We start from the raw sequence: 26,864 nt of genomic DNA, 5'->3' as shown, positions 1-26,864 counted from the left end.
CATTTATTTAACTGACCAAAATTTGCTCAGTGCATTGGCTGAAAGAAGTAAATAGTGGCAATGAAAAACTTGAGACAGATTTTTCACACTTAACCTCACTTGATTTCTGTTTACCTGTTTTCCTCTCTTTTAATTGTTTCCATTATCTTTTCTTAGCAAAATTACATATTGTTATATCATATGTATGAAAATCCAGCTAAACTATGCTGAGTATTTTTCACTGATATCATCAATACTCCTCCATCTTGAAATTGGGTATCTGAACAACGGATATCAACTTGACTCATTTACCATCAAGTTTTAGCTTAGTTGTGACTAATGGAAGTATAGACCAGAGATCAGAAGACTGGGAGATATTGTGTTTGAAATATTACTGTCTCATTATTTACCTGTGGTAATTATTTTGCCAGTAGCTTCATCCTTTTTCAAAGCAAAAGCTAGAGACCACAAGTTACATACTACATGAAATACACTAGACATGAAAAAGACAAATATTACATGACTTCACTTACATAAAATAATGAGAATGGCAAGGTACTAAAAACAGCAGATTAGAGTTTACTAGCAGGTCAGAGGAACAGTGAATGGGCAGTTATTGCTTAAAGATTACAATGTTCTCCTTGGGATGGTGAAAGTTTTGGAAATATAGAATGGTAATGGTTTCACAATGAGTTTAATGAGTTTAATGTTATGAGTTTAATGTCACTGAATGTACTAAAAATAAAATGGTAAGATGTATGCCATAAATACTTCACCATAATATGAAAGATTAAAAAAATTACTGAGGAAAGAAGAACCACTTCACTAGACAGGACAATTAAGTAAATTAATCTATGGATGACAAATGTCACATTCAAACTGAGGGCATATTCTGTTATTATTTCTAGCCCATGATGACAAATAAATGGATTGCATGGTATAAGCCAGCAAGCAAACAGAGCAAATGGAGACAAAGTGGCATCTTGCCATATGCCCCCCACCCTTGTTGTTTAAGTGCCTGTCCTTTATGCTCTAATAAAATTGCATTTTTTTAATGATGTAATTTCAGGTGCTATTTCTCAGATTACATTATAAAGGCTGAAGTTCCCATTCATTTCTATCTCTTGTTCTCTCTCTCTCTCTCTCTCTCTCTCTCTCTCTCTCTCTCTCTCTCTCATCAATTACTTTTGGGGAAAGAATTGCCATATCCTGAGAACACTCAAGATAGATGTGTGGAGGGTTAGACAAGATGGCAGAAACAGAAGATTTTACCATCAACCACTCTCAAGCATCAGAAACCAATCAAGATACACCCATCTGATACAGTCCTAGTGAAGTTTTCTTTGCAGTCTTGCAATGGCAGAAAGTTACAGCTAAGCTACACATAGATGCCTAACCTCAGAATCTGAGGACGAGTATACATATCTTTTGTTTTAAGCAGCTAAATTTTGGGGCACTTTGATGCACCCACACATAGCTGATACCTTACTTACAACTTAAGATTTAACCTTTAAATGCCAAAGAAGCAATACTTAGTTTTAGAAAAGTAAGAACATTTATCCAAGGGAAATAAGATAGAGTTTTCATTGCAGTTGTCCTTAACATCTTTCAACAAAGAAAAGACAAAAAATTTCATGTATTTTATTTCCATTTCCCTGATTAAGAAACATTCAAAATGTATTATTATATATGACTCAGACTCTAATTGAAGAATACAAACTTCATTTCCAAACTAAGTGGAGTTAAATTTATGCTGAAGGTTTACAAGTTTGGCGGTAAAAGTTACTTAATTATATCTCAAACTAATAGCTTAAATTTCAATGAGACAAAAATTATTAATATAACACTTAAGGAAAATAAGATCACCTACTAAATAGAGCCAGGATTGGTAAAATATACCTCCAGAAGACAGGTTTGATAAAAGTACTGTTTACTTAAGTAATTAAAGAAATTATGAGGTCAAAGTACAAATGCAAATACAAAACCAAAATATGTAATTAATGGACACTTGGGTAATGCATAGCAAACATATGTAAAGATACAGTAAGGACAGTTGATATACATTTCACCACTAATATATATACATCTATATTATAAGCATCATAGCAAATATTCTTTATCTGGAAACAATTAGAATATATGTTTATGAAACATTTTAAGTAACCATTAATTGGCTTTCTAGTCCATGAAGCAAAATTTGCTCACCAGGGGAAAAAATTGTGTTCATTTTAACAGGGTTCGGTGGCATATTAAAAAAAATAGCAAAAGAAAGATTTAATCTCTTAGCTTAGATCGTCATATCTAAAACTATACTGTAATCTAAGAACAACTCAGTGTTGATTAATTTGGATTTGTGCAACTAACTGAGGATCACAGATGTATTTAATGAATGTGACTAATATATAAGTGAATTTTAAACACATAGAAATTATCAAAGAAGAAAAATCATTGTGTCTTCACTAAAACCTTGACAAGGAACAGGAGGGATTCTGTATGAACTTGCCAGTGAGAAAAGGAATATACAGCAAGAGGATAAGAAATATGTCTGGAAAGAAAAAGCAAATAGTAGATGTTAGAATTGACTCCTGTGGGAAATGATAATGAAGAGCAATGGTCAAGGCAAATGATGGAGGCTCTGAGACTTGGAGAGTTGGTTTTGTGGACGCTGTGAGTGTGTGTAGTGGGAGGTGGGTATGCTTGGAATCTGTGCTACCAGAGTTAGAAAGTGGTATTTAGAGGAGAGGTCAACAGTAATAGCATTTCCACAATAGAAAGAGTCTTCTTCATTCTAGACCAGAGATAAGGCTTTTAAGAAAGACAGACACAACTTTATAACCTTCTGGGAATAAACAATATCCGATTGTAATGAAAAAGACAGACATCTATATGTCTAGTTCAAGATAGTGCTCTCCTCCACGTGAGCAGAATAAAAATAGCTATGTCTAGCAGGTGTAGCATACACTGAAGCAATTAAAGCAGGAGAATGATTATTAAGGTCACAGATTTTCAGCAATGCCTGAATGACTAGATGGAGATTAAAGTGTATTGATAGGATATTTTAACTAAAATATGACACATGATTTTTAGCATCTATGGAGTGTTAGGAAATGGAATTTATGTGTGATTAACACTACAATATAATTAGCATGCATTTCAGATACTTTGTGACATTCGACCTCTTAACTATTTTCACACAAATATTCAGAGTAGTATAGGTACTCTGCCTTCTAAAAAGGTCAATGTCAAATGAAAGTTCAAATTTTTTCATGTCTGCTTTTATATTTTAGCAGGGTTGTTTTGAGTCTCCAATGATATGATATAGACAATATGTTCTAGATAAGGTGCCATCATTAAATAATATGTGCATTGTTTGATATTTCAATAATAATCTTGATAAACATGACAGTAAAGTGAAAAAAATTTCAAAGTTCTTAGGCAAATGTTAGTTTTTAGTCTAAAAGTAAATCTCAAATTTAGCATATAAGGTTTATCATATCACTAAAGATTATTTTGATTGATATCAGTTTCATAAATGTATCTAATGTTTTAAACATGTACATTATTCAGATCATAAAAGCATCAAAATCCTCATAAAATGCCTTGTAGAAATAAGGTGTTATAAAAACGTGAAACATTCACAACATTTAAAATGAATGTATGCTTTAATCACAACTTTAGCAAACAAATGATGAAGAGTTATTTTATCTATTTTATTTTTTTCTGATTAGTTTTGGAATGTGAATATGTGTAATTCATAGTTCCTATAGGTAAACGAATGATTCATTTTAATACTTAAAATTGAAGATTTTTTTTTGTCAAATGAAAAAAATTAAAGGCTATTTTAGGTATATTTCCCAAAGGTATCTCTGGCATGATTGATTAATTGTCTCGCCATAATTATTTAATAACTAACTATAAGAACAAATTTCTCTTAGTTTATGAAAATGCTCCATTTCCTTTCTTTAGCATGTTGGAATATGCATCCTCAAATGTTAACACAGTTATCACAAATTTTAAACATTTAATCATAATGTCAACCAAAGCTTTATAAACTTAAACCGTGAGGTTGAAAGCCATGGTATCTTTATATAGGAGAAAGAACTTCAGGAATAAGTGTTGATCTCTTGAAACAGCTAGCCTTTTATCTAGCCTTCCCTCATGTGTCTATTTATCAATGTCCTTATAAACAAGTGGTCACATGCAATATAAATTACTAAGTCACTCCATTTCAATATATCCATTTCATGAACAATCAGGATCATTGTAGTATCAATACATGTAACACTGAGTTATTTCCAGGAAGCCTGAGAAATCGACTATTTACATTTTCAACTTTGTAGGTAGAAAAATGAGAAGGAAATTGGAAAATAACCAATGTATAAGTCGGCCAGCAGTATCTACGCAGAGAGAGTCGTAGTCCCTTCAAGTGTGCAGATATTATTAATAATAGTTAAGAAAGAACCCACTCATCCTGGAACTTAGATATAATTATTTGCCAGTCAACTAATATCCAGTTTATTTAATATGGGAGGACATGAAGTCAGTCATGAGCAGTGGAAATCAGAAAGAAATGATTGTTGAATTTTATTTTTTATTTTTTAATATTTTATTTTATATAATTCTTACATCATTTTTCATTTTTGCACAATGTATGCATTTTCATTTTGGTTATATTCCCCATACAATTGCACCCCCCCTTATTTTGACCCTAATCCTTCCTCTCCCTGCAGCCCCAATAATGTGTCTCTGGTCCATAGTGGCTTGTTGATTTTGATTTTTACTTTGCATTAATTAGTCTTTTTCCTGGTCCCTTATTTAGGTTTTCTATATTCCTGCTATGAGTGAGACCATCCGGTATTTTTCTTTTTCTTTCTCACTTATTTTGCTGAGCATGATCCCTTCTAGCTCCATTCATGTTGCTGCAAACTGCATGTGTTTAGCTTTTTTGATTGCTGAGTAATATTCCATTGTGTATATGTACCAAATTGTTGAATTTTAGAAAAAACCTATATCAAAGTCAAAAAGAAAAATACATTTGTAGGACAATTTTAATATTTCTATTACTTGACATTACTGTAAATGCTTTGTTAGGTATTAAAATGAAGTGTCTTTGAATTATAGTGGTAAAGAACCTGAAAAATACCATAGTGAAAACAGTGATTTCTTCACAGCTGAAAAATCTTTGGGTTATTTTGGCATTACTCCATAGGACATTTATTATTATTTCAAATTAACCTCAAGCTTTTGAAAACATGCTTCATTGACAGAGAATGATATTGATTGCCCCATATTTCCTCATAGTGAAAAATATCATAAAAATTGATTAGGGATATAGATAATATTGATACAAATTAGATAATATGTTCATAAAACCACTAAGAAATATCCCACTATTAGTTATGGGAATATTTTTATGTTCTAGTAAATGTTCACAAATATGTGAATCTCCTATTGACTAAATTTATGATTTTCCACAAGGAAGTACTGGAGGAAGGTGAAACCTTTCTCCAATCCTGATATAATCTACCATAGAGAGGAAGATCTACCTGTGTATTCACTTATTGCAGGAATATAGAGGAACCAAATAAGACATCAGTGTAAAAAAATAATAACAGTACAAAACACAACAAAACAAAAACAGACAATCATAAATCAGAGATACCCTGCAGGGGAGGAGGCGGGAGAGGGAGCAGAGCGGGGAAGGTAGGCGCACAGGGGACTGAGGTGATGGTGCACAGGTGCACTGGTGAAGGAAACTCTATGGGGACTACACCTGAGGGAGTGGGGGAAGCAAATATTGTTTAAAAATGAACAATGATGTAAAAAATTAAAAAAAATTAATATATAAAAAAAATCCTGATTTCTACTTTGCCTTCACTTAGAATTTCCCAAATGATATGTAGAAAGTTACCTAGTGGGAGAATTTTAGACAACACACTAACCATGAATAGTCCAATCTCTTCCCTGACTTTGTCTTCTTTTATTCTACAAAACCTACATCCCAAGAGATCTAGAGAGATCTAGGCATTGCACTTTTTTCCTCCATGCCTTAAACTTAATTTGATGGTTAACTGGGAGTCAAGGATTGAGGCTTTAGAAAGAATCAAGTCTGCCAACACCTTGATTTCAGAATTGTCGTTTCAGGAACTATAAGAAAATAAATTGCTGTTTCATCTGTGGCACTCAGTTATGGCTGTCCTAGCTGTCCTAGCAAACTAATATGTATGCATATAAAATTTTTAGGAGCTATATATTCATTAGTTTAATGTGTGTATACTTCAATAAAGACAAGTTTCAGTAACTGACCCTATAACTCCACTACTGAAACTCTTTTTCATTGACCTATCAATATATGAAAATGATGAATATATATCAGATCTATATATCTGTATGCCTATTTATAAATCTCAGCAGTCATAGGCAGCATGCTTTCTTGAAATGTTAACGATAATATGTAATGTGTCTATTTGTCAATGTTTTATTTCTATTTAAAATTTCTACTAGTTTAATTATTTAAGTTTGCGATATGGGTGCATATGCATATATAATAAATACATGTCACATATACTGAGATTATGAATAATTGAGAATGTCATTATATATAATCTTAATTTCCTTTATCAATTGCCACTGTGTGAATTGAGCATTTTCCATGTTTACTTAGTCAAAGGTTTTCTCATTTAAACCAAGTGCTATTTTGTTTTATTTGCATACTTTTTCTTGATTATTGGTCCTTTTTTTAAAGATTTATTTATTTTTATACAAGAACGGGGGTATAGACCAGATGTGTGGGAGGGTGAGAGGATTCACCAGAGACAGAGTGGGGAACAGAACAGGCAGACTGATGAAATACACTGCTGAGGGGAGCAGCAGAGGTCTGCTGCACCCTGTGGGATTCTTGCCAGCTGGTGGGGATCAAACCCATGCTGCAGAAGCTGCAGACAGCTTTACAGAGCCCGGCTCAACCACCTGCGCCACCAGGGAGGACCTATAATTGGTCTTCTTGATTCCCATTGTTTTCTCTTCCTGAAAAAGAAATTGATAGGAAATCAGGAACAAAAGTTGTGAAACAAAAGCCTGGGCAAAGTCTCAGGGGAATAAGGGGGTCTTTTCTTTATTCCATGCAGAGACAAAAGTAGAAATTAGGTTCTCACTGTAAATAAATAAGCAATGACATGTGTTATAATCATGTATGTTTTGTGAATTTCATATTTCTTATTTGTAAATTGAACTCAAAAAAGATATTTAGATTACTTTTTGTCTTTCAAATTCTACAAATTATAGAAAGTTGAAAATACTGTATGAGAGAAGATTAGCTTGTGCAGTAATAATAAGTGGGTAATTTACTAATAAATCTATTCAGTAGTAACATAATTTTTCAGAGCAATAACTACAGTGTTATTTATGTAGCTTTAATATGCAAATGGTATTTTGTGTTTTGAATTATCACCTAAGAAAATTAAGTTACAATCTAATGGTTTTCACTGACATTTAATTCCACAGAAACTGATTAGAGTATTATATTCTACTATATTTTTGTACCCATAATAGCTTTATAGTATTATAAATAATTTATCTTTTGTTCACACTGGTTCTTAGGTATATAAATATTCTATATAGTATGCATGTGTTGTATCTATTATTTTCATGCTAACATAATTTATCTCATTTTATACATTAAGTATCTTATTATATACTTAAAATCTCAAGTGGTGTGTTAATTTAACACTATCAGTAACATTTTTCTACCTTACTTTCTTATTAATTTATATGGGAGATATTTAACATATTCACATTATACACAAACTGATATCTGGCAACTCCATGCTCATTTAAACTTAAGTACAAAATAGACTCCTGAAAATTATTATGTCATTAATTGTATCTTGATTTCAAGTAGGATTTCAAGAAAAATATGATTTTGAGATTTCATTGTGTTGATACTGATTTTCATTGAACTCTGATTTAATCATGATTTTATAGTTTATGAATTGAAAAAAGAACAACCCATTATGTTTGGAAACAATTTATATTACAGATTTTCTAGGATGTTTGTATGGAAACTACCACAGGGTTACACTTAGAATATAATTTCTGTGGTTAATTTCTAATTTGGCTACATTTAAATTAAAGTTGCATATTATAAGATGCCCCAAAAGTCATATTTTATTTTATTCTCAATTATTATCAATTAAAATGAATCATTTTTTCATATTTTGGTTGTATAAATATTTCACTTAGATGTTTTCATCTGGACATTATTTTGCTATTGTCACTTGGCTACAATGGTAAATGTAGCAATATTCTTTATATCAGAAGCACCCTTTATTCCCCCAATATGTTGATACATAATTTGGGATGAATAAATTCTATAATTCACTTTTTTCCAAAAGACATAACTAACAATAGAAATAAAGCAAAATACTGCCTTCACTATTTTGCACTCAGTCTATAAGCCTATAATCATGAGAAATCTGTATGTCTGTTATACAGTAAAACTGATATATAAAAATTAAAATTCCTATGGTCTTTTAAAAATTACAGAAAAATACTGAAAATTCTAGAAAAACTGGGAGATTGAGATAGGTAGTGGAATCCCCATTTTATAATCCCTGCCGTCAAAAGCAAATTATAATTAGTGTTGGAAATAGCAAAAAATCTAGTGACAATGCAATCTGAGGTCTTTTAGAATATTTTGTTTGTTTCTTCCTTTAAAATCTCCAGAGACTTAGGCTGTTTTAATGGAATAAGTAGTAGAACTAAATTATGGAATTAGTTGTGTTAAACATAAATGGAGTGAAAATGTCAATCAAAATGCAGATTGGATTAAAATTTTTCAGGCTGAATTAAAATTAAATCCAACTATATACTCCCTTAATAATTTTATTTTTTTTAGTTCTTAATGTCAGTTTTTAATGCCTCTCAAAAATAATTTCTCCCATTACATCAGTATCTGGTGTTCTTTTTCCTTATATCTATTACATTTTTAGCATATTGTTTTATTTTTTACATCATTTTTCATTTTTTAAACAATAATTGCTTCCCCCCACCCCCTCAGGTGTAGTCCCCATAGAGTTTCCTTCACCAATGCACCCTGTGCACCATCACCTCAGTCCCCTGTGCTCCTCCATCCCTCCCTCTGATCCCTCTCCCTCCTCCTCCTCTGCAAGATGTCTCTGATTTATAATTGTCTGTTTTGCTTTGTTGTGTTTTGTACTGTTATTATTTTTTACACCAATGTCTTATTGGGTTCCCCTATATTCCTGCTATAAGTGAAACCATCCAATATTTTTCTTTTACCTTCTGGCTTATTTCACTGAGCATAATTCCTTCTAGTTCCATCTGCGTTGCTGTGAATGGCATGAGTTTATCTTTTTGATTGCTGAATAATATTCCATTGTGTATATATGCCACAAAAAGAGAAATCCCTTAATAATTTTAAATATGGAAGCACAAGTAAGTTAAATGTAAAATGAAAAACAGAATTTGCATACAAACCAATTAGCAGAGCTCTATTACACAAGACAAGGTGGTCTATTAGCAATAGAAGAGGGGACACTTTACTTCCAAAATACAAATAATACTGTCAACCAAAAAAAAAAAAAAAGAACTGTGGGTGCTTGGGCAGTGGGGGTGATGTGGTAGCATGTGTTGGGAGAAATGTAGTCTTATACCTCAGAATCTTATACAGTATTGTAAAGCATTGTCATCTCAGTTAAAAAAAAAATGACAAAACAGGATTAAAAAATGACAAAACAACAAAATCTTTGAAATTATAAGTGTTATGGGGAGAAAAAAAAAACAGTGCTAGCCTGTAATGAATATTTAATTGCTAAGAGTGCTGGCAAAATCAGAGTACTACTGAGATTTAGTACAATAATGAAAGTATAGTTTAATATTTAGTACCTTATAAAATTCACAAGGAAAGCAGTTTACCAGATTTTTAAATGTTAAACAGTATTCTTAAAAATACAAATCAAATTCTTAATAAAATAGCAATAGATAATTTACTAACTATATAAAATATGTAATTATTAAAATAATTTTACCGTTAACCTACTGATTAATTTTAGTCCCGATCTTTTTATAGGCTTTTAAAATCTTTAATTGAAAGTAATGCTTCACTGGAATGTAAAAGTTGAAACTATTTTTATATATCTAAATAACATTTTTAATAATTATATATATAGTATGGAGAAATAACAATTTGAAAACAGTATATCACTTGCAAATATATAATCCATGCAAAAGGTTTAAATTCTACTTGACATACAGGAAATGTCAATATTTTGGAAGTTGAAGATAGAATTTTTTTGTCAGAAGAGAACAAAATTCTAAAGTCTTGATTTTTTTTTCCTGCAAGTGTTGAACAATGACATTTAATTACACCTAGTATTTTTAAAATGTGAGAAAAAAAGATAGTCATATTTCCTCAAAAAGTTAGTTAAGTGTCAATTTTTTTCAAAGTTCAGAATATGCCTTCTGAGTAAATCCAGGAAGATATCAAGTGAGGCTTTCCTGACTAGCGGGAGAAGGCAAACTCAAACAGTACAATGTATTCACCTGAAGATAGGCACAAAACTTGGTAAGGTTCTAAAGAGACAGAAAATAAAACATAGAGGCAAAAAAATATAAACAACAAACAGGAATTCTAATCCCTCAAGCAAGACCCTTCTTATTGTACATTAGACACAACAAAACTGTTTAAGTCTTTCAGTGCAGAGGGTACTTTTGGAATGCATTGCCATGTTTCCTTTATAGACCAAAGAATAAGAAGACTGAGTTTAGCTCAGTGTTTAAAAAACAATCAGGGAGGACCTCCCTGGTGGCTCAAGGGTTAAGATGCAACCTATGAGGCTGTCTGCAGCCATTGCAGCACGAGTTCGATTCTCTGGACAGCCAGGGAGCTACCCATATGGCACAGCAGACCTCTCCTGACACACCCCCTGTTCCCCTCAGCAGTGTACTTTGGTCAGTCTTCCTGTTCTGTTCCCAACTCTGTCTCTGGTGAATCATCTCACCCCCCATATCTCTGCCCTCTACCCTGGCTCTTGTATACATAAATAAATGAATATTTAAAATAATTTTAAAAATCGGGGAAATTTTGTACTTGTTATATGAAAACTACAAATCTTATGTCATTATAATTATCTGTATTTTAATACACTAAAACATGTAATACTCAATTGAAATTAAGGTAGTTGTATTTGTACATAGTATGCAATTTTCGGTAAAATTTCTGGTGATATATTTTCTAGAAAGGATTAGAAAATCTTCAGATTATTCATAGTACACATTGGCCAAAATTTTGAGTATCTGGTATCTCATTTTGAACTAAACTAAATTTGTCTACAATAAATAATTTTAAGTCATCAAGTGTGTTTTCTTTATGAAGTCATACAGGAGACTATTTGATCAAGATAATAGATTTACAAAACTCTGGAAATTAAAAAATATATAATTACTTTCAAATTCTTTCTATACATGCAAAATAGCAATAAGATTATCAGGAAAAGCATGGATACAAAACACTGCATTTTTAGAGAAAATCCTAATTATTATTATAATTTAAAAATCTATTTCAGAAGCAATTTAATAAGTACTTGACTAGAGTCACTTCCAAAAAGAAATCTCTATACTTATAATGCTTTTTTTTTATGCAGTGGAGCTGTTAGTGAAACTTATCACTTGATGTACAGTGAACCACAGTTATCCATTTCAGGAAAATTACCCCCTTCACTAGCATTTATTAAGACCGAGTAACATGAGGCATTCTGTTTTTGGTGTTACAAAACTACTTAATGAAAATAATGGAAGGTTTCAAATATTGCTATTGTCCTCTATGCAGCCATTGGAGGCAATTAATGTTTTAGCTGGACTGAACTAAACTATAAAGCAGTGGATAAAAACATTTTTATTTTCATTTTGCTCCTTATAGAATAATACATGTTTATTGTAGGTGAAGACACAGGAAATACACAAACGTATGAAGAATATAATTCACTGTAATCTTGTCACCCAGCAGCAGCCATAGTTAATAAATTTCCAGGAAGGTTTTTTTTGTGTGTGTGTGTTTGTTTTTTTCTGTAAGTTTTAATTGGGGGTGAAAGTGAATGTTACATTATGAACATCACTCATGTAGTTAATAGTCAGAAATCACCTTGATTTGATGTAAGAGAGATATCTGGAAATGAAGGTATAGTGTTAAATTCATGGGTCTGTATAACACGGCAGTTAAAATCCAGCCCAGGAACAAGCTATAATGGTGCCATTCTGGGCTTTGTCTCCACCAGCTGAGGGTGTCAGCTTAGACAAACAGTTCAACCACTTTATCTCCATTTTCTTATCTAAAGATAGGAACAAAAATAGTTCTCTCCTCAAAGACTTGCTACAAGGATGAAACAGACTAACTCATGCAAAACTCTTGAAAGATATGAAAAGTTAAATTAAGAGATTTAGTTATTCTTTTCAGGCCCTTATTATATATTTCCAAATAGATTTCCAGAAATAGGAAACATCCTCTTCTGAAATGAGCTCATCAATATCAAGTGGGTTACACACACGCACAAACACACACACACATACACACACACTATTGAAGAGGCATAACTGTGTGTATAATAAATTAAAATGATGAGACACAAAAATACCAAAATTGTATATTTTTCATGTCATAGAATTAGTCATGAAACAGAAAAAGAAACTGGAAAATATTACCGAATAGGAGGCCAAATGCAGTGTGTCTGTAACCAAGCACTATGGAGTCCGTAGGTTTCTCACTCACTGTTTCTTCATAAATCATAATATCTACATGTTTTTCAATGACAGCATCCTCATTCCCCCTCAGAGATATTTACTTTTGTTAGCCTCATCAGCTAAGTCTTCACCATCTAAGAATTGGAGGCTCTAGGGACATCAACTTGCAATATCTGAAATTTCCTTAACTCTTTATTCCATAAGCACAGAACCAATCTTCCATTATGCCTTTTGGATCATATTTATCTTATTTGTGGCCTTCTTCCTTGTTCTCAGAGGCATGTGATGCCCCTGTGCCTAACTGGCAGGTCAGAGTATTACTATGGGGATTTTCATGAAGAACTTTGCGGAGAAAAGTCAGCCAAACCTTTGTCTTTATTTCCTCTGACTCATTGTCACTGCCACTTCTTAATTGCTTATCATTGGTGTTTCTCCTCTATTTGATAGAGTACATTATCTCATGCCATTATTTGCTGAGCAAAAAAGGTTCTCGCCCACCATCATACGAGTTAAGTCAAGACTAAGTTTGAAAATGGCTCAGTTGAGGAACCATCGAAGACCATTAAACATAGCAATGGGTTTACTTGATGGTATATATTACTGAAAAAAAATTCCCTAAGTTATTTACCCACATGCACTGTCTTCTGGATTCATATTTTTAATATACTATGTTATATATTACACTTAAATTGAATTATGTGCATATTCACAATATATATTTCAGGTGACTGTCCACAATATTCATGGCAATAGTAAGGTTCTTTGAGATTTCTTCACAGCAGACCTAGCCATTACCTGGCATATCACAAATTTGCTGATCTGCAAGATAATGACTGCTTTGTTAACATAGCTGTAGATTTGTTTGCTCAAATACAGTATTTTTCTAGCATTATTGGATTTTTAATAATATATTTTACACTTACCTTATTTTAGTGAAATATCTTAAAATCATGATGGCCATGATCAATCTGATTATTTGCCTAATAAATGTAGGATTACCTACAGAACTCTGATTCAACTTTGCTTAAATCTCCTTGGCTAAGATCAGTTTAGTTTACTGAGATTTTTAAATTTTTGAGGAAATTATAACAAAGCATTTAAATGCAAAAGTAGAGATTTTCCCATTACGAACTCTCATTTAATTATATCAGAGTATAGCTAGTAAAATTTCTAGATTTATGAGGCAGAGGGCAATCTTTTTTATGTTGTATTTTTGAATGATTTATCCTTGGTATGAAGAGCTTTAACAGAAAATATAAAATTAAAACAAACAATATAAAACCAGAAAATACAATTAGTAATTTCTGGTTACCTGATAGATAGGTCTGGTTTTGCTATTAAAGGCATTACTAAATCATCAGAGCATACAATCTTGAAAAGAATGACAGAGTTTGCAAGTAAGTCATTAAGTTTAATTGAGTAGTGTCATCTCCTTATTTCCAGTTCCTGTGTGTTTTGGTGATGAAAGAAATGGAATATTATATTGCTTTAGAGTATGTGAACTATCTTTTAGGACAATACCCTAACCCCAAACATGGTCCCCCTCAGATAGCACTATGATCAAGTCTTCAAAGGATTATTTTCCATGCTATAGATTTGGTTGCCTGTGCTGTATAACAACATAGTAAACATTTAACTCATGTAATTTACACTACTGCTTTACATTTTTAATGAACTCACTTTCTTTTCATTTGTGGAATACCTGGAAGTTGAGACTACAAGTAGCAATTCATGAAAATGAGAAACTTAAATCCAGAATGCATATGTTATCCAGTGAAACAGAACATTGTTCTTCCTCTAATTTCCTACTTCTCTGATGGAGTCCACCCAATGCCATCAACCAATGATAAAGATGGTGATTAACCACTTGAGGTTATGGTATTACCTAGTAACTGCCATGTTGAATCCATAGCATGGGCAATTCCCAGGCCAGACTTTACAGAGGCAGGTGCATGACATTGAATGCATAGATTCTATCAACTGTCCTGCCCACACTGTTCATGGTCCTAAACCCTCAGATCAGAAAGAAGCTGATTGATGTCTATATGACTCCTACTCAGCCACATAACAGTCATTGAGCCTGCGGTGCTTCCATATATAGACCTACAGACCTCACAACCTGTGCTGGGCTCATTGCGTTCATTGGGAATATCATTTTGTAGTACAGACTCAATGTACGCTTCATATTATGCTTAAGCATGTGCATCAATGCATCATAGAATACCTGCTCATATCCGCTACTATGTATGTTCCTGACAGGGGACATGGTACATGAGAGGTGCATACATACCATGGACTTGCCTCACATACCGATCACATATCAAGTTTTAAATAAGCAAAACATGTTTACTTTGAAAATAGCATAATGACTGGAATAGCACATATGGTGTTTTCTTGGGTGCTAATAATATATATTTCTTAATATAGAAAATATATCATATCATTAAACATTACATACTAAATGTCATTAAATTTGTAGCTACATAGATGTTGAGTTATACATATATAAGTGAGTTATACATGTAGAAAATATATCATAATACTCATAAAAGCAGAATGAAGTATCTATGCAAATTCAGTTTGGAAATGAAAACTTAACATCCTTCAACATTTAGGAAAGACATGTATGAAATGTAGATGCTAAAATTATGAACATAGAATGAATTACAGGTCTCCAGATCTATTTCAAAATAAATAATGACATTCTGACTATCAGAACTGCCCCGAAATTGATTGGAACAGTTTTGATTCATAAGCTTCACAATCATCAAACTTATTGAAAATAGGATTGATTTTCATTAAGTTATTTTTCCAGTCATTCATTTTGCATTGTCTTATTTTGTTTTCCCTCAACATTTACTTACTGAGAATTTGTTGATGCTGTATGTTGTTTCTAAGAATATCCCGTAGGCTGGATTTTTCTCACTGGCACAGATAATACACAAATAATACCTTTCATCATTCATTTTAACTCAAGAATCAATGATATTCAAAGAAAAATGTGATATATCACAGTAGTTAAATTTACGTGTTGTGAATTCAGATTTCTAAGGTTTGAAAATTCATTCAATGACTTGTTGGTTCAGTGACTTCTATAAAATTATTTAAATCTTATTTTCAACCATTTCCCTAACTGCATAATATTGATAAAATCCTTATGAATATAAAACAAAATTTTTAAAGTCATTAGAGATATGTCTGGCTACTTTGAGTATATCACACATGTTTCTTTTAAGAGTTAATTATTTGTTATTTACATACTTCAGGCAAATTCACATATTTAAAATTCTGAAGAATTATTACTTTCTTATTCATACTGATACATGCATAAATATATATTTGTTCTATATGACAGATGATAGATTGATAGATATGTGTGAATGAAAAAATAAATATGTGAAAGGCAATATATTTTATAAGAAGTTTAGTGATAATTTTTCCATTTTGTTTATATTTGCATTATATAAATATCATACCACACTCTCCTAAACCAATTTGCACATCTTGGGATTTTCACTACCCTTATTGAAACATATTGATATTATTATGTGCTTTAAAATTGTGTAATACTGAATAACTATAATAAAGAAAAAATCAAAATCACAAGCAAACTATAAACCAGAGACACACTATGGGGAGGTGGTGGGGAGAGGACAGATTGGGGTCAAAATAAGGGGGGTACAATTGTATGGGGAATATAAAAAAAATAAATAAATCTTAAAAAAATGAAATAAAATTGTGTAACACTCAGTCAACAACTTTTCTCTTTTCAATTCCAGAAGTTATTCGTTACATTTCTCATTTCATGGGTCAGTTACTTTCTTTGTTCTCATCCATGAAGGATAAACTCAACCTTTCTTAGTGGATTGGAGGCAGGTAGTGTGAGTCTTAACTCTTATGGATTGTTGGCTTGTCACAGATGAGTTACTTTTCTTTGATACAACCTGAGCAATCTATCTAGTATGTGGGAAAATCCCATCTCTGTGGAAGAAGAAACACAATTCAGAACCAAAGAAATGCTGCTCTTATTTAAACGAATAGTGCCTATTGGTGGATGATAATGCACAATCAGTTAAAGCTGTTAATTATCTGTTGAAGTGTAGTCACAGCTGAAAAAAATAAGGGGAGAAATTATATAGTTGCACCATATTCAATTTCTCTTGTCATGAATTAAACTATAAATGTGAATAGATTTTGGAACCTTTAATTTATTTTTGTTTTCTTTTGCAACTGATGTAAGAGGAAAATGGAAATATTATTTTAAGCATTCACAAGAAAGATTGTGTAGGTTTACATAAATTTTGGGGAAAGGCTGGAGTAAGGGAAATGAGGTGAGAACTCTCTCTGTCTGTCTTTCTCTTTGTCTCTCTGTCTCTATTGGGGGAACACAAACTCCCTCCCACCTCCCCTATTTTAGGTAAAAGTCCTGCCTGCTTTATTTCCCTAAAACCATCAAAAGCTCAAATTGTGAAGATCAGTTTGGTGCTGATAAATGAAGAAATAATGTGTGAATAACATTCTTACAAAGTAATGCAATAATTTATTTTTTAGTTAAGAATTTAATAAAATAATGACTAGCTTTGGATTGAAAAGTCTCTTAAGAATATTTTGTGATTTCCAAAATTGAAAGATGATGTACATAGAAATTCATACTATAAAAAACTGATTATGATTAAGTAAATAAGATATTAATCATGTTATCTATATGCTTTATGTGATTTTTGAAGATTTAAGTAAAACTACAAGAAATAAATATGCATATGTGATTTCTTCAGACTAAAGAGTTAGCTGGCGTATTAAAAAATCAGGAAATGATGCGTTTAAAGGACAGCGCTGCACAAATGGTATTTTACACAATCAATAAGAAGTAGTTTTCAAATGTGTAAATACCCTGTATATTTCCTAGAGAGAAATAAATAGCTCATGCTTATTTTTCCAATACAATGAAATAAGTTAGTGAACAAATTGATCCAAAAATAGAAAATTAAAAATGTATAATAAATGCATAAATAATGACAATAATAATAAGGAAATATATAAATAGAACAGGGTGGGGACACACACAGTGGATTATGGAGGATTATGGTAGATTTGGTTGTGGAGAGCTACTGTGAACTTCCCTAAGGGGAGAAATCCTATATTGTCATAATACTAACAAGTGTATAAAGCAATGGTACTTCATTTTAAAATATAAATAAATAACTGAAAAAGAAAAGAAAACATTATTAAAGTGAAAATTACATAATCACATTATTATCTGAAAAATATATATTTGTGATATGATCCATGCCTTTAACTTACAGAACTTTTATCAAAACTGTGTATTCTTCTCCACACAATTGTCTTGTTAAAAATGCATAAACTAATATATCATATGAAGAATTCATAATATCCATGAAATATCATAACTGAAATAAATAGAATGGGCTGCCAGAATGAAAGATTAGTAATACAACTGGTTGTTCAGCCCATTGTTCATCTCATTTCAGATGGTACTTTGATGAAATATATAAAAATAAATTTTCACAAAATGTTGGTATGTTTAGTTTGATTTATTGGAAAGTCATTTTCAAATTATTATTTAATAGAGTGCTGAGATGGTCTTACCAGCTGAGCAACAACTATAATACAGCAAACTCATTTCTTAAATATTGTTGAAATGTCATAACTATACTCTGCTTGGTTATATGATTTAAGATTGAAGAATTCCAGATGCAGAAGTCCTACAAGATTAAACCCTGAACAATTCAGTGTCCATCTGACCAACTTGGTTTTGATATCTATGATTTTGTTGCAACAATCACGTGTAATGACAAGACCAGGAAGCTTTAGCAGTCAGAATCTAAGGACAATTTATTTAGGTGCCTTGATGCTGTTGGAATCTGGCAATGTCCAGTCCATGATTTTTCAGCATATGGATATGAAGAGTAAAGAATTTATTATGAGGTGATATCAAGCTGTTGGATACTTCCTATACATTTTTTTTTCATGTAATGCTCTAATGAAGCCCAGATTGTGGAAAATTATTTATTTAAATTTTACTTAAAAATAAGAAGAAAATAGAAAAAGTTTCTTCAGGTAAATTCATTCTCTATTCCTTGAAAATAAGTGAGGTAGGGTTATGTTAGCTTTGGTTCTCAGGCTCATAATAATTGATGCAGATCAGTTCCAAACTTGTTATACAATTGTGGCATGTATCTTGGCAGAAGAGGAAGGAAGAAACTCTCTCTAGTGCTGTAAGTATGATAACAAACTCAATATCCCTGGAAGTAAGTCTATGACTTAATGTTATTAGTCAACCCCAAAATATTTTGTTCTATTTTAATAATATTGCCCAAATCAATAAGATACTATACTTCTCATTCATTCAAAGAATTGGAGTAACCTTAGAGACAGTTGGAAAATTGCTGTTGATGAAAAAAACTAAGGTAGAAAATAATGAAACATTCCATATCTAGTAGGATTGAGACTTAAACACAGATCTGGGTTTTAGTTCCAGGCTCAATGTGGGAAGTAATATAACCTCTTATAGTTTATCTAGCTAGGTATGCTGATCATGGGTACTGAAATACAATCATCTTGAAGATCTCTCTATTCAATCAATTAGCAGGGGGAAGGACTTAACTCCCACATTTCCATGTGGTTTTGAGAAAGGAGTATGTCCTGTGTCCCAGCTGTGTTAACTTACTATTGCCACTGTTTCAAGTTACTAAAAATTTGGTGTACTTTTAATATTTTATTTATTTTTAAAATGTATTAATTTATTTTATTTTATTGAAGTAATTGGTTTACAACGATGTATATAATTTAGCAGAAAGGGTGCATACCTCTTAAACTTAATGTCTTAAAACAACACAAATATAAGATATTCTGTTGTTCAGAAACACAAAATCTATCTCATTTTTCCAACATCAAGTAGTTGGCAGGACGTCATTCTGGAGGTTCTGGAGAAGAATCTTTATCTTAACCTTTACAGTTCCTGGAGGCTGTCCTTATTTCTTATAACCCCTACACACACACACACACACACACACACACACAAAAAAAAAAAAAAAACCCAAGCTACATGGCATCTTCAGAGATCTCTCTTCTTGCATCATCATCAAATCACTTTGCTTTTTGCTTCCAAGAGCCCTGAGTTTTTCGCACAATATTTGATAGAGATCATTTGATGTTAAAGTATTATAATTTTATAATTGAATTGTATCCCATCAAAATTTTGTTAATAAATCATAATTCATCAGTAGGTATGCTTTTTATAGCAATATTGGACATATAAAGTTTCTGAAATCATAAGATATATTATCACTCAAAGCTTTTTTTTTTTTTTTTTTTTTTGGTGGGACCCTCGCCAGTGGCCAGGGATCAAACTGGCGCTGCAGAGGCTGCAGGCAGCCTCGCAACCCAGCGCTCAACCGCTGCGCCACCAGGGGAGGCCCTCTCAAAAATTTTGAGGGACTAGATTATTGTGGCACTACAGAGAATATATAAAATAAGCATAAAGAAATATGTTTTAATATTCTTAGGAGTTACGAGATAGCGGTATCTTATTCCATTTAGAGTAAATGAGTGTTTTTGCATAATTTAATATTAAAGATACTATCTTATTGCAGTTAATTTGAATTTATATAATGCTTTTTATTTGCATGCCCGTAAATCCCATAAAGCAAGTTTGGTACACGGCCCCATAAAACAAATGGATATGGTTCATAAGACTGCTGAGCTCATCCATAACTCAGATACCTTGTACTGCTGTTGTTGCTCTTCTGATTGGAATAGACACGGTTCAAAGGATTTATGGGTCATCCATACCAGTATGGTATTTTAGAGTTACAACCCCTGTGGATATTTTTTCTCCTACTATAACCTCTACAAACCAAATCGGCTTATTTTCATGGGGCTTAAAATAGCCATAGCTAATTCTACAAGAATTTCCTTACTGTGGTTGTAATACTTTACTTCCTGGAAGTTACTGATTGAATAACAGTTAATTCCCACATTTGTATAAAATATAAAATTCTGTTAATTAATTGTGTTTGTTTTTTTCTGAGTGGTGGTCTATGCAGAAGAATGCAGTAGATGAACAGTAAACATTTCAACTTTCTTCTATAATGTTGTCTGTTTAAATAGTGAAAAAAATCATAAAGTGAAGTGGTATATTTTGCTTAGTACATATGTCTTATTTCAGGTAATTAGAATAACATGTATGACTAAACTTAGGATTTCGTCTCAAAATATATATCCTTTTCCTTTTGTAGTTATATCATGCCTAGTAAAATAAACAAAATCACTTTGGTAATTGTCCTCATTATTTTACCAGTAAAAAAGAAACTAATATATTTTAGACAAAGGCATTGGTATTTTTGTACAGTGTAGTTATGTGGATTTTGTATGTATGAATTAGGAAAGCTGTTAACTCGTCAAAGGTGGCAACACCCTGCCCTTCAGCTGAAGATTCCAGGGACACCCCAAACTAGGTCTGACTCACTCTGTCAGGCTCCCAAACATTCCCAATTTGGGGGGAAATATTCCACTCCCTTTATTTTTTTGCTGCCAACTTAATTGTCTGCTTATATTATATTACAGGAGGTGCTTATATTGTTAAAATGTGGATTCCCACCAATAAATACATATTGTGATTATATATGTTTGACTTGAATAACAAATGAATCTTCTCAACCTATGGAAGTTAACACTCCAGTGAGGCTAAACTTGATAAAACATTTACAAAGATTGGTTGAGAAATTAAAGTAAGAAAAGAATTAATAGAATTACCCACAATCATTTCCCCCCAAGTAAGTTTTATTTTGACAAGCAATATATTATTGCTGCATAGAAATTCAAAAGACATCTATATTTATCTGATGTCAGATATATTTACCTGAAATTTATTATTAAATATAATAAATTATATTTATCTGAAATTACATATTTCATAATTCTTGAATTATGAAAATGTTCATTTATTCTCCTAATACTGTTGCATTTAACACTTTTGGTAATCTAGAAATATCTTGTAAGGAATGTATGCATTGATTTGTTAATTTGAGAAAGAAAAAAATGCTACATCAATATGAAGTGTTGGATGAGCACACTGAATCTCCTATCACATCAAAAGTATGTTTTGCTTTCTGTGTTTTTTCTATGATCTCTTGCTGGTGATACTGCTGTAAAATTCTCCAAGATGTAAAAGGGCCTTGAATTTCTTTTGCTTCAGTTGCAAATCTATTAATAGGATGGGTAGAGAATTGTAATGGTTCATTGCTTTCAGCTGATAGAGGGGAATGCAAGGACCTCATAGTTTCAAAGTGGCATTGAAGCAAAATTACCTTAGCATCCAGATATGGAGTAAAATAAAAATAGGCTTTCCTTTTTTCTCAAGGCATGAGAGGCATGCATATTTCCTTTAAAAAATATGAATATAAACTTAAAATTTTGAAACAGATTCATTTGCTTCAAAGAAAGTAAGAATCTGTTTAGCCTTTAAAATTAAGCATGAATTACCACGTGTATATATGTAAATGTGAAGTTGCTACATTGTGCTGAAATGTTTACTCCAAAAAGTTCTAAATTACCTGTCAAACTTTCCTGTCATTTCCCATAACATTATATAATGGCATTTAATATATATATATTTAGATAAAAAGTCCACAGAATATTTTACTTATATAAATCAAATTCAGTTAAGTACCAATTCATACATTATGATAGATTTTGAGTGTTAAAAAAAATCATAAAGATATTTTTAAACAGGCATGCAGAGGGTAAAGGCATTAAAAGCCTGACTATAAAAGGCCTTGCTTAAACAAAATTAACAGGTGGTCCTGATAATATGCCTTTTCAACAAATGATGCTAGAACAACTGAAAATTCACATATAAAATAATTGTTCATCCATTTAGAACCAAACCTTATATTTGTGAAAAGCTGACGTCTGTGGTGTTCATTTTCTAACAGGGTTGAGGAACCTTTCCAGAGAAATTATATCACTTTCTCCTCTGACTGAGAAATCATATGCAACTTACATACTTTACAGAGTATTTGAAATCCTGAGAGTATACCAGTAGCTAAAATATCAATAACATCCTAATTCTTATGCCAGAATAGAGGGGAAAAAAACATATCTCTCCATAAATATTGATTGCAATTAAGTCAAAACTGGCTTTAGTCATAATCTTTCATCATAGAAGTTGGGAGACTAACTCACTGATAACCATTCTCAATACAACCAACAGAATCATTTCTAAATATGAGGTGACTAGTTTTATATAGGACCTATGTTGAGTAGGAGTAACATCAATGCCAAATTGTTTTAGGGATTGTTTATTATAAAAATTTCCTTTGTTTGGAAATCACTGCTTTTATCAGAGGCACAAAAAATGAGGTGTCAAGGAAAAGGAAAATAGAACACTGGTTTCTGGCAGCCATATCACATGTAATTTTATTATTTTTTTTTATATATAACATGTACTTTTTTGGGCCTCCCTGGTGGCGCAGCGGTTGAGTGCTGGGTTGCGAAGCTGCCCGCAGCCTCTGCAGCGCTGGTTCGATCCCCAGCCACAGGGCGAGGGTCCCACATGGTGTGCAGACCCCTCCTGCCGCCCACTGCTCCCCTCAGCAGTGTACTTCATCAGTCTGTCTGCTCTGCTCTCCCCTCTGGCTCTGGTGAATTCTCTCACCCTCCCGTGCTTCTGACTGTACCCAGTGCTTGTATAAATAAATAAATCTTTTTAAAAATTTAAAAAAAAATCTACTTTCTCATCTTTACTACGCCAGACTTGATACTAAACTGACTAGAGAAAATATTCTTGTGAAGAACATTTATTTCAATAGTATATGAAAAAAAAAACAAACTTGATTTTGAAAAATTATTTTGGCTGCAATTCAAAAAATTAGGTGTCATTACTAAATTATAGTTGAAAATATCTTATAATTCCTCCCATAAAATGAGAATCATTTTTGTTACAATTCACTAGAATTGTTTTTGTTCAAATCTGCTAAATTATACATTTCATAAGGGCCCATACTAGGCATACCATAACCATCCATCAAGTTAGAAATATTAAAAATGGTTGTCCCAGTGAATTACAGTTTCTCACCTTTTAATTGTGCCTATTTAATATAATAAACCTCAAGTATGAATTTTATTATAAGCTCAGTTGTAGTATGTAGTCTCAGAGCTGTTGTTACTGTTGCCATGTAAGGTTATGATGGAATAAAACCTTGGAAACTCTCCAATACTGCTTCGTTGAGCTTGCAATATAAATGTCCATTGATAGTAGCTAATGGAAAAATTGCACAACAATCTTATATATACTATAAAAATAAATGTCAAGAAAACAGTAAAATGAGGTGGATGTTTTTTATAAGGAACTGATTAAGTCAATTTAATTTAGTTACAATTGGGAGTATGGCCTACAGATGAGTGTGAATTGGAATAAAATCTATGGCAGCAGCAAAGGAATCATGGAATCCTTACCTAATAGAGCAGACTAAGCGTGTGCACACACATGCACACGTGCACGCACACACGCACACACACAGTGGCAATTGCTCTAGCCATTCATCTAGAAATCCAGAAGCAAATATATTTATTGTAGGCAAATTCAATCCCACTCACTTAACCCTACTTCAAATCTCAATTCAAACACATCACTGCAACCCATAGAGTAAGATGAGACAGGGATTGAATCATGACCCTTACCTGTGAGACCCCTCCTTGGTTAGGTATAATCCAACACTGAGGAACTAATCCTCACAGTTGTAAAAAAAAAGTCTAATTAATTTGGACCATTCTAATGCCATTCTTGTTGATTATAATTAGATAGAATTATTCCACTAAGTCTCATTTCAAATGATGACTTTCAATCTTTTATGTCATTTTTATGTCTTGTACTTCAACACAGTTTGCAAAAGTATATTCTAATCTGACAATTACCACATATTTTCATTCACTTGCTTAAAGATTTCATCATTTTCTAGGTTTTTTAAAACAAGTGGATGACTTCCACAGAATGTAAGGTTATTTTCTAGCATAGAGGAAGATCTGAGAGAAACTCCACTATAAAAATTAAAGATGGCAATACCATACTCCCAATATTTCATATTTTATGGCATTACTATTTGTGTTTGGGGCAGACTGAAAATCTATTTTTATTATGCCTTCTGAGATGGCACTTTGAATTTAAGCCCTATTTTCCATGGCTTATAGCTTTTCCACTGAGTACCTTTGGGGATAAACTTCATCATGCTAGTTCTTAACCTAGAATGAAATAATTCAGGAAGTTTGAAGAAAATGCATTTTGTCATTTTGATTTAAGTAACTACAGGGAAATTATTTTTGGCTTTCAAAATATTATGCAATTTCTATTCTTGAATAATTCATAAGGAATTATGATTTTAAGTACAAATATTTATAATGTAATTATGTTCTATAAAAGACACAGATTTAAAATTACTTATACAAAATAATAAAATAATATACATATCTCCTGTATTCCTCAATTCATATAATACAATTCTCTATGATCTGCCAAATCTATCAGAAGTTCTGAAATGTAGGCTTTTGTAGGAAGGGATGCTGTATTGAATCAAAATGAAAAATCTTATTTGCTGGAATGACTAACCACCTATTTAAGAGTCAGGATTTTTTGTGGTTATTTAAATGCAGTCTCAGTAGTTTATGTAAGCTGTCAAAATTCCCCATTGTCCCATTTCAAATGTATATACATAAGCCTAGTTTTTATATCTATTTATACAAAATCAAAATTTGAAACAGTAATAAAATGAACAACCATAAGGGATTAAAAAAATGTCTAAGATTCAAGTAATGTCTCTTTCAGCTGAATAACCTTTGGAATCCTCAGAAGAAAAGAAGAATATTTATACTTCCCAACATACTCATTATTTTATTAAAAATGACAGCCTTACTAAGCCAGTTTTATAATTATTATACAGTTAATAGCAGCAAATGGTGAACATTATCCAACTAAGAAACAGATAAATCTGGCCAGAAGAGAGACACTCTATATAGAACACCATATATGTGACTATCACATACACAATTTTCCTGTGTATGTATATGTGTATATAATATTGTATATTTATTTGATTTTGGTTCAGTTGTTGCAAAATTTTATTTTTTAGTTAAATTATGCTAAGAAAACCTCAATTGGATTATTTCATTGTTATTTAAAAGATATCTAATACTTCATCAATTCCCCAGTGATAATTTAAGTACTTTTATATACACACATAAAATCACCTCAGTTGTTTACTAATTTTCATTGTCCACATTCTCTCAACATTATTTTTATTTGAAAAAGTTACAAAAGATTATATCCATCTGGATTTACATTTGATATTCTATACATTATACTATATTCTATATCCTATAGATTATGTGGGAGAAGATACATAAAACACACTCATAAACCCATAATTTTTCTGTTCCAAACTTCATAAATAGTTAAAAATATGAGATAAAAATTAAAATATGTATTATATTTATATTTAAAATGTTTTTGGAGTCATTGATATAAGAATATGATACCATTTTACAGAGGGAGAGATATTAGTAATGAATCATAAAAAGAATATATTGAGATTTATAATATAGAAAATGGAGAAGATGACTGTTCCTCTAAAGCTTGTCCACTGTATCAAATGGCATTTATAGTGTTTGTTTTTAAGGGATATTTATGCAAATATTACAAAACAATGAAAAAGGAGAGCACACAAGCAATATTGTTTGCAGGATACTGATAAAAACTGACAGTCTCAACTCAAGGGATAGAGACCTCTAAAAATTTCTTTAACTTGGTCCTACAGAGATGACATAGATAAAAATGGGTGAACATCATAGACTCTTTAGGTGTGTCAGGGAAATGTTAAGAGATTTGTTAGGAAGCAATGGGTCTGTATGAATGGAAATGAAAAAATATATATGTTTTCATGTGTGTCTGTTCATTTGGAGCCAATAAAAAATCCTGGGCTTTTTTTTTTTATTAGAGGATTAACTTAACTGCTTACAAAGGAAAAGTTATTTTCTCTCCTATGTAAAATGTTTTGCTTTCTTGACCTGAAATCCTTTGCAACCCTGAGTCTTTAGAATTTCTTCTTAATGTCATT

Source organism: Talpa occidentalis, unplaced genomic scaffold (assembly GCF_014898055.3).
Source record: "Talpa occidentalis isolate TD23 unplaced genomic scaffold, MPIMG_talOcc4v2.1 talOcc4.6, whole genome shotgun sequence".
Lineage (NCBI taxonomy): Eukaryota > Metazoa > Chordata > Mammalia > Eulipotyphla > Talpidae > Talpa > Talpa occidentalis.
This window is presented reverse-complemented; position numbering follows the sequence as displayed.